The following is a 10,111-nucleotide window of genomic DNA, read 5'->3' as shown; positions in this document are numbered from 1 at the left end:
GTAAGAAGCTAGCAATGGCAGACCACCATGGCAACCACAGACTTCACATGGAGTCCTCTTGGCCATCTGAGGAGGAGTCTGGATCACCACATGTGCTTAACTGTATCCCTGCAGTCTCAGCACTTCCTGACACTCTAGCACAGGAGCTCTTGGCCCACCTGTGTATCTCCTGCTGACTAATGGAGGTGGCTCTTCTTCCAGGAATAGCATTGTGTGGTGGGAAATGGCAGTTAGAAGATATGATTGGGCCATGTGGGGTAGAACATTCCTGAAATCCCAGCTACTCAGGAAGCTGAGGTAGAAGGGTCACAAGTTCCAGGCCGTCCTGGGCAACTTAGTGAGACCCTGCCTCAAATTAAAAATAAAAAGGTCAGGGGCTATAGGTCTGTGGTAAAGTTCTCGTGGGTCAGTCTCCAGTACAAAAAAGAAAGGAAAAAAGCCATGATGTGTGTGCTCAGGTCCTAGGGCGTCATTATTTCTGTAAGTTCTCATGGTCCCAGGATGCCTTTGCCACAGGATTCTTGATGGATAGAGCTGGAAACTATCTAAACCACGAGTTTCTACTGCTATCTCTAGCTCCTTCCATACCACAGAGCTCTTCTCTCCCTTACTTGTATCTCCCTTCTCTCGGTGACAAAGACTTCCAACAATACCAACAACATGTTCATCTCCCCAGACCTCAGTAACTTTACTTGTAAAACAGTAATAACAGCAGCAACTACCTCAAAATAGACGTTTAAATAATTTAATTTTTAAAAAATCATTACTAATGCACTTAGAATCATTCTTTCTTGTCAGTGGCTCCACGGCTACCTTTCACTCATGCTTAATACCTAGGGATTATACCACTTAGAATTCTGGAATAATATTTAATAATCCAATTACATTTTCCTGGGATTTCAGTCTGTTGGTATCAAACTTCACAAAGCAGTTGGGGGAGGATTTTTTTTTTTTTGTCCTTGATTGAAATAAACAACCCTCTGGCCCTGTGGCCACCTAGTCCATACAGTTGGGGTACCCCTGCCTCATGTCACAATGATTCCTGCCCTAACTCTGTGAGAAGACCACGAGCAGTTTCTACAGTCTCCCTGGAAGACTGTGTCTGAAGGGGTACAACCTTCCACTTCTAGGACAGGGAATAAGGCAACCAGGCTGGAGACCAGGCCTTGGGTGGGCAGGACCTCCTTTCTCTGCTTCCTCTCACAGCAACCCTTTAGCGACTCAGGCTCCCAGATCCCACAGGGTCTCAGTCATCTTCTCCAGCATTGGGGTGCCTCTGTGGAATCCTCCCCTTGTCACTGGCAGTGAGGGATGAGTCCGTCCTGTCAAATGGCTTTGCTTAGCTGCTAGCTAAAGGTGCTTCCTATCATCTTGGTCTTCTGTTTTCTGTGCTACACAGCTGACTTGTAGCCTTAGACCTGAAGCAGAGACTGATGGTTCTCCTGGAAACCCCTGTCTCAGAGTGACTGCACCCCATTACACTGTATCACAGAGCCACCAACCCCCTGCCAGGCAAAGGGGCATTGTCCCTTCCTCAGAGTAGGGGTCAGGGCCCAAGGGAAGGCTCAGGAGGAGCCCAGGCCTCTAGGTTGAGGCACTGTTTGCCCTGTGCTTGGTGATTACCCACCCTGGTGCTATGGAGGCTCTGCAGCCCTATCAAAAATGTACTCCCTACTCCAGCTAAAAGACAAGATCAGAGGCCATGATGAACTAAGGTTTGCCATACATGGGGCTATGTCCTGGGACACACAGAGGTGCTAATGTCTATTACACAAATGAGTAAACACATATTAATACAGATACAAGAGAAAGACTGCCCAATGCAGTCACCATGCCTATGATTCCAGTTGCTCCAGAGACAGGAGATCACTAGTTGAGGTCAGGCCAGGCAACTTCCCAAGACCCATCTCAAAAATTAAAAATTTAAAAAAGGACTGGGGATGTAGCTCAGTGGCAAAGTGCTAAAAAAATTCTAAGATGCACTTATAATAATGCAGCTTTACAACTTACTCATTTAGCTATTTTTTTCCTGAAACTGAGAGGAGAAGATTACCCAGCAGACACAAAGCCACTAGCAGGTGCCCAGTATTGGGAAAGGGCTGAATTCATGTCTGCAAGAGGGCCAGCTGCAAAAGACACAATTATAGACCTAAAAAACCCATTGATGTCAACTGTAAAAAAATTAAGAGGGTCTGGTGGTTAGCCAAGGACCATGGTACATGCCTGTACTTCAGGCAATTTAGGAGGCTGAAGCAAGAGGATCTAAAGTTTGAGGGCAGCCTGAACAACTTAGCAAAACCTGACTCAAAATTTAAAAATGAATAAAGAGAGTTGGGGATCTAGTTCAGGGGTAGAACACTTGTCTAGCATGCAAAAGGCCCAAGCACTGTCAAAAATAAAAATAAAGAAAGAAAAAAAGAAAAGAAAAAGACAGAAAAGTTATAAGGTGGTCAGAGGCAGCTGAGCACCATGATACATGCCTATAATCCCAGAGACTCCAGAGGCTAAGGTAGGAGGATTGCAAGTTCAAGGCCAGCCTCACCAATTTAGGAGGCCCTAAGCTACTTAGAGAGATCCTGTATCAAAACAAAAAATATAAAGGGTTGGGGTTGCAGCTCAGTGGTAAAGCATCAGTGGGTTTAATCCCTGGGACCAAAAAAAAGTCCTGTGAGTAGAAAGACACATACAAGTAGCAGTGAAATAAGTAAGACAGGTGCTGAGTAGAACTCCTGAGGCCCAAAGCAGGCACTGTGCATACTGTTGTTCCTTTGGTTGGCCCTGCCACCCCAGCTCTACCCTGTCCCTGCCAGGTAACATATGTTCGCCAGGGATCATATGCTGATTCTGGAGCTTCTTCTGACTGACCCCACTCCAGCCTCTCCCTTTATGGCACTTGTCAGAGAAGAAACTCCATCTTTCTTGTGGAATTATCTGATGAAGTCCAGTCTCGCCTCAAAGCTGAATTCCTGGAAGTACACTTTCAGTTATTAAAAATTACATGCATAGCCAGGTGTCCTGTTGTACCTGTAGCCATTGAAGAATATGAGGCAGGAGGACCCCTGGAACCCATTTGCTTGAGATCAGCCAAGAAAACTTATTTTTAAAATCCTGGGTCCCAGAGGGAGCTCAAGACAGGGCTGGGTGCCCAGGCAGGCCAGGACAGCCAGTATCTGCAGAAAGGGTCATAGAGAAAGAGCTGCCAGAGGACCTGAGAGGTGCAGAGAGTTTTTTCCCAAGGATTCGGCAGGTCAAATGTGGAAGCCACCCAAGTGCCACCAGCAAAATGTGACTAAGACAAATAGCAGAGGCCCACAGGGAAGCTCTCGACACTCTATTCTGCTTCTGGTCACCACCTGGCTGTCTCCAGGAAGGGTCAGCCAGCATTTCCCTGTTCCTGGCTTTGTCCCAAAGTCTGCCCGGTACCCGGGCCCACTCTGCCCACAGCCCCAGCCCTTCCTCTGTCTTTGTTCTCTCTCCTTCCCATTTCCTCTCTTGCATAAGTTAAACCACATCAGGGGCAGCGCACAGCAGAAGACCCATGTAGACCAGGCAGTCTGCTCCACGCAGTAGCACCCAGGCCAGGACAGGGGTGTCATGGCAGAGGCCCTTTACCTCCAGTGTGCACGAGGGAGGACTTGACACTCAGGCAGCGGTTCATATGCTCACCGGCCTTCTGCGGCTGCTCGTAGATGTACTCGTACACTGCAGTGCAGTTGGAGCCGTGGCCATGCTGAAGGACATACTTGTAAGGGATGACTCTATCCAGGCTCTGCCTGGGAATGACAATGCTGTCCTCAATGAGGGACCCATTCTCATGTAAATCCCTGCAAATCAACAGACATGACCAATTATCCAGAAGTCTTAACTTGGAAGATTTAGGTCTCAAACACACCAAGAACACAGACCCAAAGCTATAACAGGCACTGACCAAGATGACATGTCTAGAATAGGGCTTTGTTTCCAATTAGGACAGAAAAAAGAGCCATGGATAAACCAGATTAAGAAATGCACGCTGGGAGTATCAAACACATGCTCACCCAGGGGGCAGGGCCATCCTGGGGATTCACTGATCTCCCCTAACACATGCCTCAGGGGACTGGGACCCTGGGACTCACTCAATGTAGTACATCTCACAAGCGTCACTCCACCCAGGCTTTCTGAGCTCTTCTCCTCTCCTGGTGAACACAGTGTGGAGCTTGGGGTCAGAGGTGACAGGCTTGGAGATGATGGCATGGAAGTTCATGGTGAAACCATCCTTTGGGTTCAGCCAGCTGGAAGACGGAAGGGACCACTATGGCAGCTGACTGGTCCTGGCCTGGCCCACCTCCTCCATTCTCTACTGGTCATTTTCACATCTGGCTAGTGACCACCATGAGTGGCCAAGAAGAAGAGAGGAGTGTGTGGGACCCTGGTCTGGCCAGCCTGCCTCCCCGAGAAATCTTATCTGCTGAACACGTCACAGGGGCTCTCAACTGGCACAGTTGGCATCCCTGTGCCTTGGGCCTGGGCAGGTCCACCTGGTACCTCACGGGGAAAGCCTGCATGCTGGCCTTCTGGTTCTTTTGCTCCTTTTCCTTTGTCACAGCAGCTGCATAATTTTTGTTACTCCCTTTTGGCTTCATCAGGTCTTTGGGCTCTGAGCTGTTTTAACCTGATTTTTTTCCCCAGAAGCAGCCAATCTGTCCTTGGTCTAGAATAAGTAACCAAGCCCTAACCCAAAAGATTGCCCTTCAGCCATGCATCTCACAGCAGCCTGGGTGGACTGTCCAGTCCTTCCAGGCCAATCCCATGGCCTCTGAGGACGCTTCCCAACCTTGCATGGCCTCTCCTCCCTCACTCCCTTCTAGGGACACTAGTTCCATGTGGGTGCCTAAATTGAGCCTCGCCTACAGCCTCAGAATTTATCTGTGATGTGAGCAATAAATTCCACTTAACCAGTTTGAATTACATTTTTGGTAATTTGTAACCAAAAGATTTCTAATAATTCAAATAATTAAACCTCAGATTAGGTTGTTTTCTTCTCACAGAAGTGAAAACTAAGTCAAGGTGACCAATGTCCCAACTGCCAGGATGAAATGGATGCCAGGGTCTTGTAGATATCTGCAGGTCATTGCATGGCACAGAGGACCCTCCAGGTCCATCAGAGCACACACCCTGCCTCAACCTTAGAACAGATGCCAGGTGCCCTCTAGGAGGGGGCAGCTCCCAGGCAAGGCTCTGGCCTTTAAGAGGGCAGGCACCATGATGTGGGACTTGCAGGTGCCCTGAGGAGGGCCTGGTTGTACCCTCTATGACGCAGTGGCATGAAGGCCACAGAAAATGCAAAGGTGGCCCAGAAAAGCCCCTTGGAGGGACCCCAGCCAGTTTCTGGAAGACAACTGCCAGAGATCACTCTGACAAGCATGCCAGTCCTGAGGTGCAGGAGCAAGTTCTCAAGACAGATTGGCCCAGGGCGGGAATCTGACTAGGTAAGCAGCCCAGTAGTGCAGGTAGATGGGAGTGTTCAGACCAGGCTGCCCACAGCATCAGGTCCTGCCAGAGCAGAGTACCCCAGCTGCTGAGCATACCAGTTTCCTTAGAAATGTGAGGAAGAGCTGGGAGTGGTGGCATATGCCTGTAATCCTAGCAACATAGGAAGCCGAAGCATGAGGATCACAGGTTCAAAGCCAGCCTCAGCAACTTAGTGAGGCCCTGTCTCAAAATAAAATTTTAAAAGGGCTGGGGATATGGTTCTGTGGTTAAATGCCCCTGGGAAATCCCCAGGACAAGAAAAGAAACATGTAGAAGCTCACTGATGCTAGACAAGTGCTCTGCCCCACATGTCCCTGGTGTTAGGTCGGTGGCGGCGACTTGGTGGCGACTTAGTGGCAACTTAGAACCAAGCAGCCCACTCCGGAAAAGAACATTCCCCACCTGGTGGATATTCGCTCTTGTCCTGGGTTGGGCCTCCACTGGAGCCTCCTAGGAGGCCTCGTGGGGGAACCTCATTATCTGGTCTTCACCCATTACTAGACAGGGCCCCACCCACTCACGCCAGGGACTGGACTGAACCCCACCCACCCAGGGCCCCAGAGGCAAGGCTGCTCCTCCCCCAGTAGGCTCTCCACCATCCTGGTTCCAAGCAGCATAATGCTCACCTCCTGAGAACCCTGATGCTTTAGAAAAGATAATACTCAGTGAAGTTAGCCAATCCCCAAAAAACAAATGCTGAATATTTTCTCTGATATAAGGAGGCTGATTCATAGTGGGGTAAGGAGGGGGAGCATGGGAGTAATAGATGAATTCTAGATAGGGAAGAGGGGTGAAAGGGAAGGGAAGGGGGCAGGGGGTTAGCAAGGATGGTGGAATGTGATAGACATCATTATCCAAAGTACATGTATGAAGACACAAATTGGTGTCAACATACTTTATATACAACCAGAGATATGAAAATTGCACTGTATATTTGTAATAAGAATTGTAATGCATTCCACTGTAAATTATTAGTATTTTTAAAATTGATTTTATTATTTTTTTAAAATACATGACAATAGTGGGATACACTATAATTCTTATTACCCATTCAGAGCACAATTTTTCATATCTCTAAATATCAAGTATGTTCAAGCCAATTTATGTCTTTATACATGTACTTTGGTTTTTTTTGCATGATGATTATTTTTTTAATATTTATTTTTTTAGTTGCAGTTGGACACAATACCTTTATTCCATTCATTTATTTTTATGTGGTGCTGAGGATCGAACCCAGGGCCTCGCGCATGCTAGGCAAGTGCTCTACTGCTGAGCCACAATCCCAGCCCTGCATTCCAATTATTTTTTAAAATTATTATTTATTTTTTAGTTTTAGGTTGGCACAATATCTTTATTTTTTTTTTTTGTGGTGCTGAGGATCGAACCCAGTGCCCCGCTCATGCCAGGTGAATGCGCTCCTACTTGAGCCACATCTCCAGCCCCTACAATTCTTAATGCACATATATATACCACAATTTTTATAACTCTGTTTGTAATAAAGTATGTTGACATTCAATTCAAGTCTTCATATATGTACTTTGTATAATGATGTCCTTCACATTCCACCATCCTTCCTAATCCCCTGCCCCCTTCCTTTCCCTCCCACCCCTCTTCCCTATCTAGAATTAATCTAATCCTCCCATGCTCTCCATTCCTACCCCACTATGAGTCACCCTCCTTATATCAGAGAAAACATTCGACATTTGTTTTCTGGGGATTGGCTAACTAACTTCATTTAGCATTATCTTCTCCACTGTTACCCATTTACCTGCAAATGCCATGATTTTTTTCTTTTTTAATGCTGAGTAATATTCCATTGTGTATATATGCCACATTTTTTTTTTATCCATTCATGCACTGAAGGACATCTAGGTTGGCTCCACAGCTTAGCTATTGTGAATTGTACTGCTATAAACATTGATGTGGCTGTGTCCCTGTAGCATGCTGTTTTTAAGTCCTTTGGGTATAATCCGAGAAGTGGAATAGCTGGGTCAAATGGTGGATCCATCCCCAGATTTTCAAGGAATCTCCATACTGCTTTCCAAATTGGCTGCACCAATTTGCAGTCCCACCAGCAATGTATGAGTGTACCTTTTCCTCCACATCCTCGCCTACACTTATTGTTGTTTGTCTTCATAATAGCTGCCATTCTGCTGGAGTGAGATGATATCTTAAAGTAGTATTGATTTGCATTTCTCTGATTGCTACAGATGATGAGCATTTTTTCATGTATTTGTTGGTTGATTGTATATCCTCTTCTGAGAAGTGTCTGTTCAGGTCCTTGGCCCATTTGTTGATGGGTTATTTGTTTTTTCGGTGTTTAGCTTTTAGAGTTCTTTATATACCCTAGAGATTAGTGCTCTATCTGATGTGTGAGAGGTAAAAATTTGCTCCTAGGATGTAGGCTCTCTGTTCACCTCACAATTGTTTCTTTTGCTGAGAAGAAACTTTTTAAATTTGATTCCATCCCATTTATTGATTCTTGGTTTCAATTCTTGTGCTATAGGAGTCTTATTAAAGAAGTTGGAGCCTAATCCCACATGATGAAGATTAGGGCCTACTTTTGCTTCTATTAGACGCAGAGTCTCTAGTCTAATTCCTAGGTCCTTGATCTATTTTGAGTTAAGTTTTGTGTATGGTGAGAGATAGGGGTTTAATTTCATTTTGTTGCATATGGATTTCCAGTTTTCCCACCACCATTTGTTGAAGAGGCTATCTTTTCTCCAATACATGTTTTTTGCACCTTTGTCTAATATAAGATAATTGTAATTCTGTGGTTAGTCTCTGTGTCCTCTATTCTGTACCATTGGTCTACCAGTCTGTTTTTGGTACCAATACCATGCTGTTTTTGTTACTGTTGCTCTATAGTATAGTTTAAGGTCTGGTATAGCGATGCCACCTGCCTCACTTTTCCTGCTAAGGATTGCTTTAGCTATTCTGGGTCTCCTATTTTTCCAGATGAATTTCTTAATTGCCTTTTCTATTTCTATGAGGAATGCCATTGGGATTTTGATCGGAATTGCATTAAATCTGCATAGTGCTTTTGGTAGTATTGTCATTTTAATAATATTAATTCTGCCTATCCAAGAGCAAGATAGATCTTTCCATATTCTAAGTTCTTCTTTGATTTCCTTCTTTAGGGTTCTGTAGTTTTCATGGTATAGATCTTTCACCTCTTTCATTAAGTTGATTCCCAAGTAACTTATTTTTTTTTTGAGGATATTGTGAATGGTGTATAGTTTTCCTCATTTCCTTCTCAGAGGCTTTGTCACTGATATACAGAAATGCCTTTGATTTATGGGTGTTGATTTTTATATCCTGCTACTTCGCTGAATTCATTTACTAGTTCTAGAAATTTTCTGGTGGAGATTTTTGGGTCTTCTAGGTATAGAATCATATCATCAGCAAATAGTGCTAATTTAAGTTCTTCTTTTCCTATACTTTGATTTCTTTTGTCTGTCTAATTGCTCTGGCCAGAGTTTCAAGAACTATGTTGAATAGAAGTGGTGAAAGAGGGCATCCCTGTCTTGTTCCAGTTTTTAGAGGGGATGCCTTCAATTTTTCTCCGTTTAGAATGATATTGGCCTGAGGCTTAGCATAGATATCCTTTATGATATTGAGATATGTTCCTGGTATCCCTAGTTTTTCTAGTGTTTTGAAAATAAAGTGGTGCTGTATTTTGTCAAATGATTTTTCTGCATCTATCGAGATGATCATATGATTCTTATCTTTAAGTCTATTGATGTGATGAATTACATTTATTGATTTCCGTATGTTGAACTAACCTTGCATTCCTGGGATGAATCCCACTTGATCATGGTGCACAATCTTTTTGATGTGTTTTTGTATTCAAGTTACCAGAATTTTATTGAGAATTTTTGCATCTATATTCATTAGAATATATTGGTCTGAAGTTTTCTTTCTTTGATGTGTCTTTGCCTGGTTTTGGGATCAGGGTGATATTGGCCTCATAGAATGAGCTTGTAATTATTGCTTCTTTTTCTATTTCCTGAAATAAATTGAATAGTATTCTGACTGGTGATCATTAAAAAGAAGAAAGTAGTGTGGGTAAAGGAATAGAGTGCCAAAAATGTCTTCTATATCCAGCAGTTTTAGTCTTCAAGAAATAGACCTTGGATAAGAATAAATTAAGGGAATTAATGACAACTAGACTAGTATCACTTAAGATACTTGTTATGGTTTTGATCCAGAATATCCCCCAAAAGGTTCATACTCTGGCAGGTTGGTCTCCAGAGGCATGGGGCTTTTAGAAAATGATGGAATCTTGAGGGATCTGACTCCTAAATGGATTAATCCATTGCTGACTTCATAATATGAATGGATTACTAGGAGGTAGTGGAAAACTGTAGGAAGTCAGATCTAGTTGAAGGGAGTGAGTCCTTGGGGGCAGGACCTTGGGAACTATATCTTGTCACCAGCCTCTTCCTGTCCCTCTCTCTGATTCACAGCTTCCAGAAGATGAGCAACTTTCCTCTGCCAAGTCCATTTGACATGATGTTTGGCCTCACCTTAGGCATTAAGAAATGGAGCTGGCCAACCACAGAATGAAACCTCTGAAGCCATGAGGTAAAAATAAATC

This window comes from Urocitellus parryii, unplaced genomic scaffold (assembly GCF_045843805.1).
Source record: "Urocitellus parryii isolate mUroPar1 unplaced genomic scaffold, mUroPar1.hap1 Scaffold_146, whole genome shotgun sequence".
NCBI classification, from domain to species: Eukaryota; Metazoa; Chordata; class Mammalia; order Rodentia; family Sciuridae; genus Urocitellus; species Urocitellus parryii.
Note: the sequence above shows the minus strand (reverse complement) of the source record.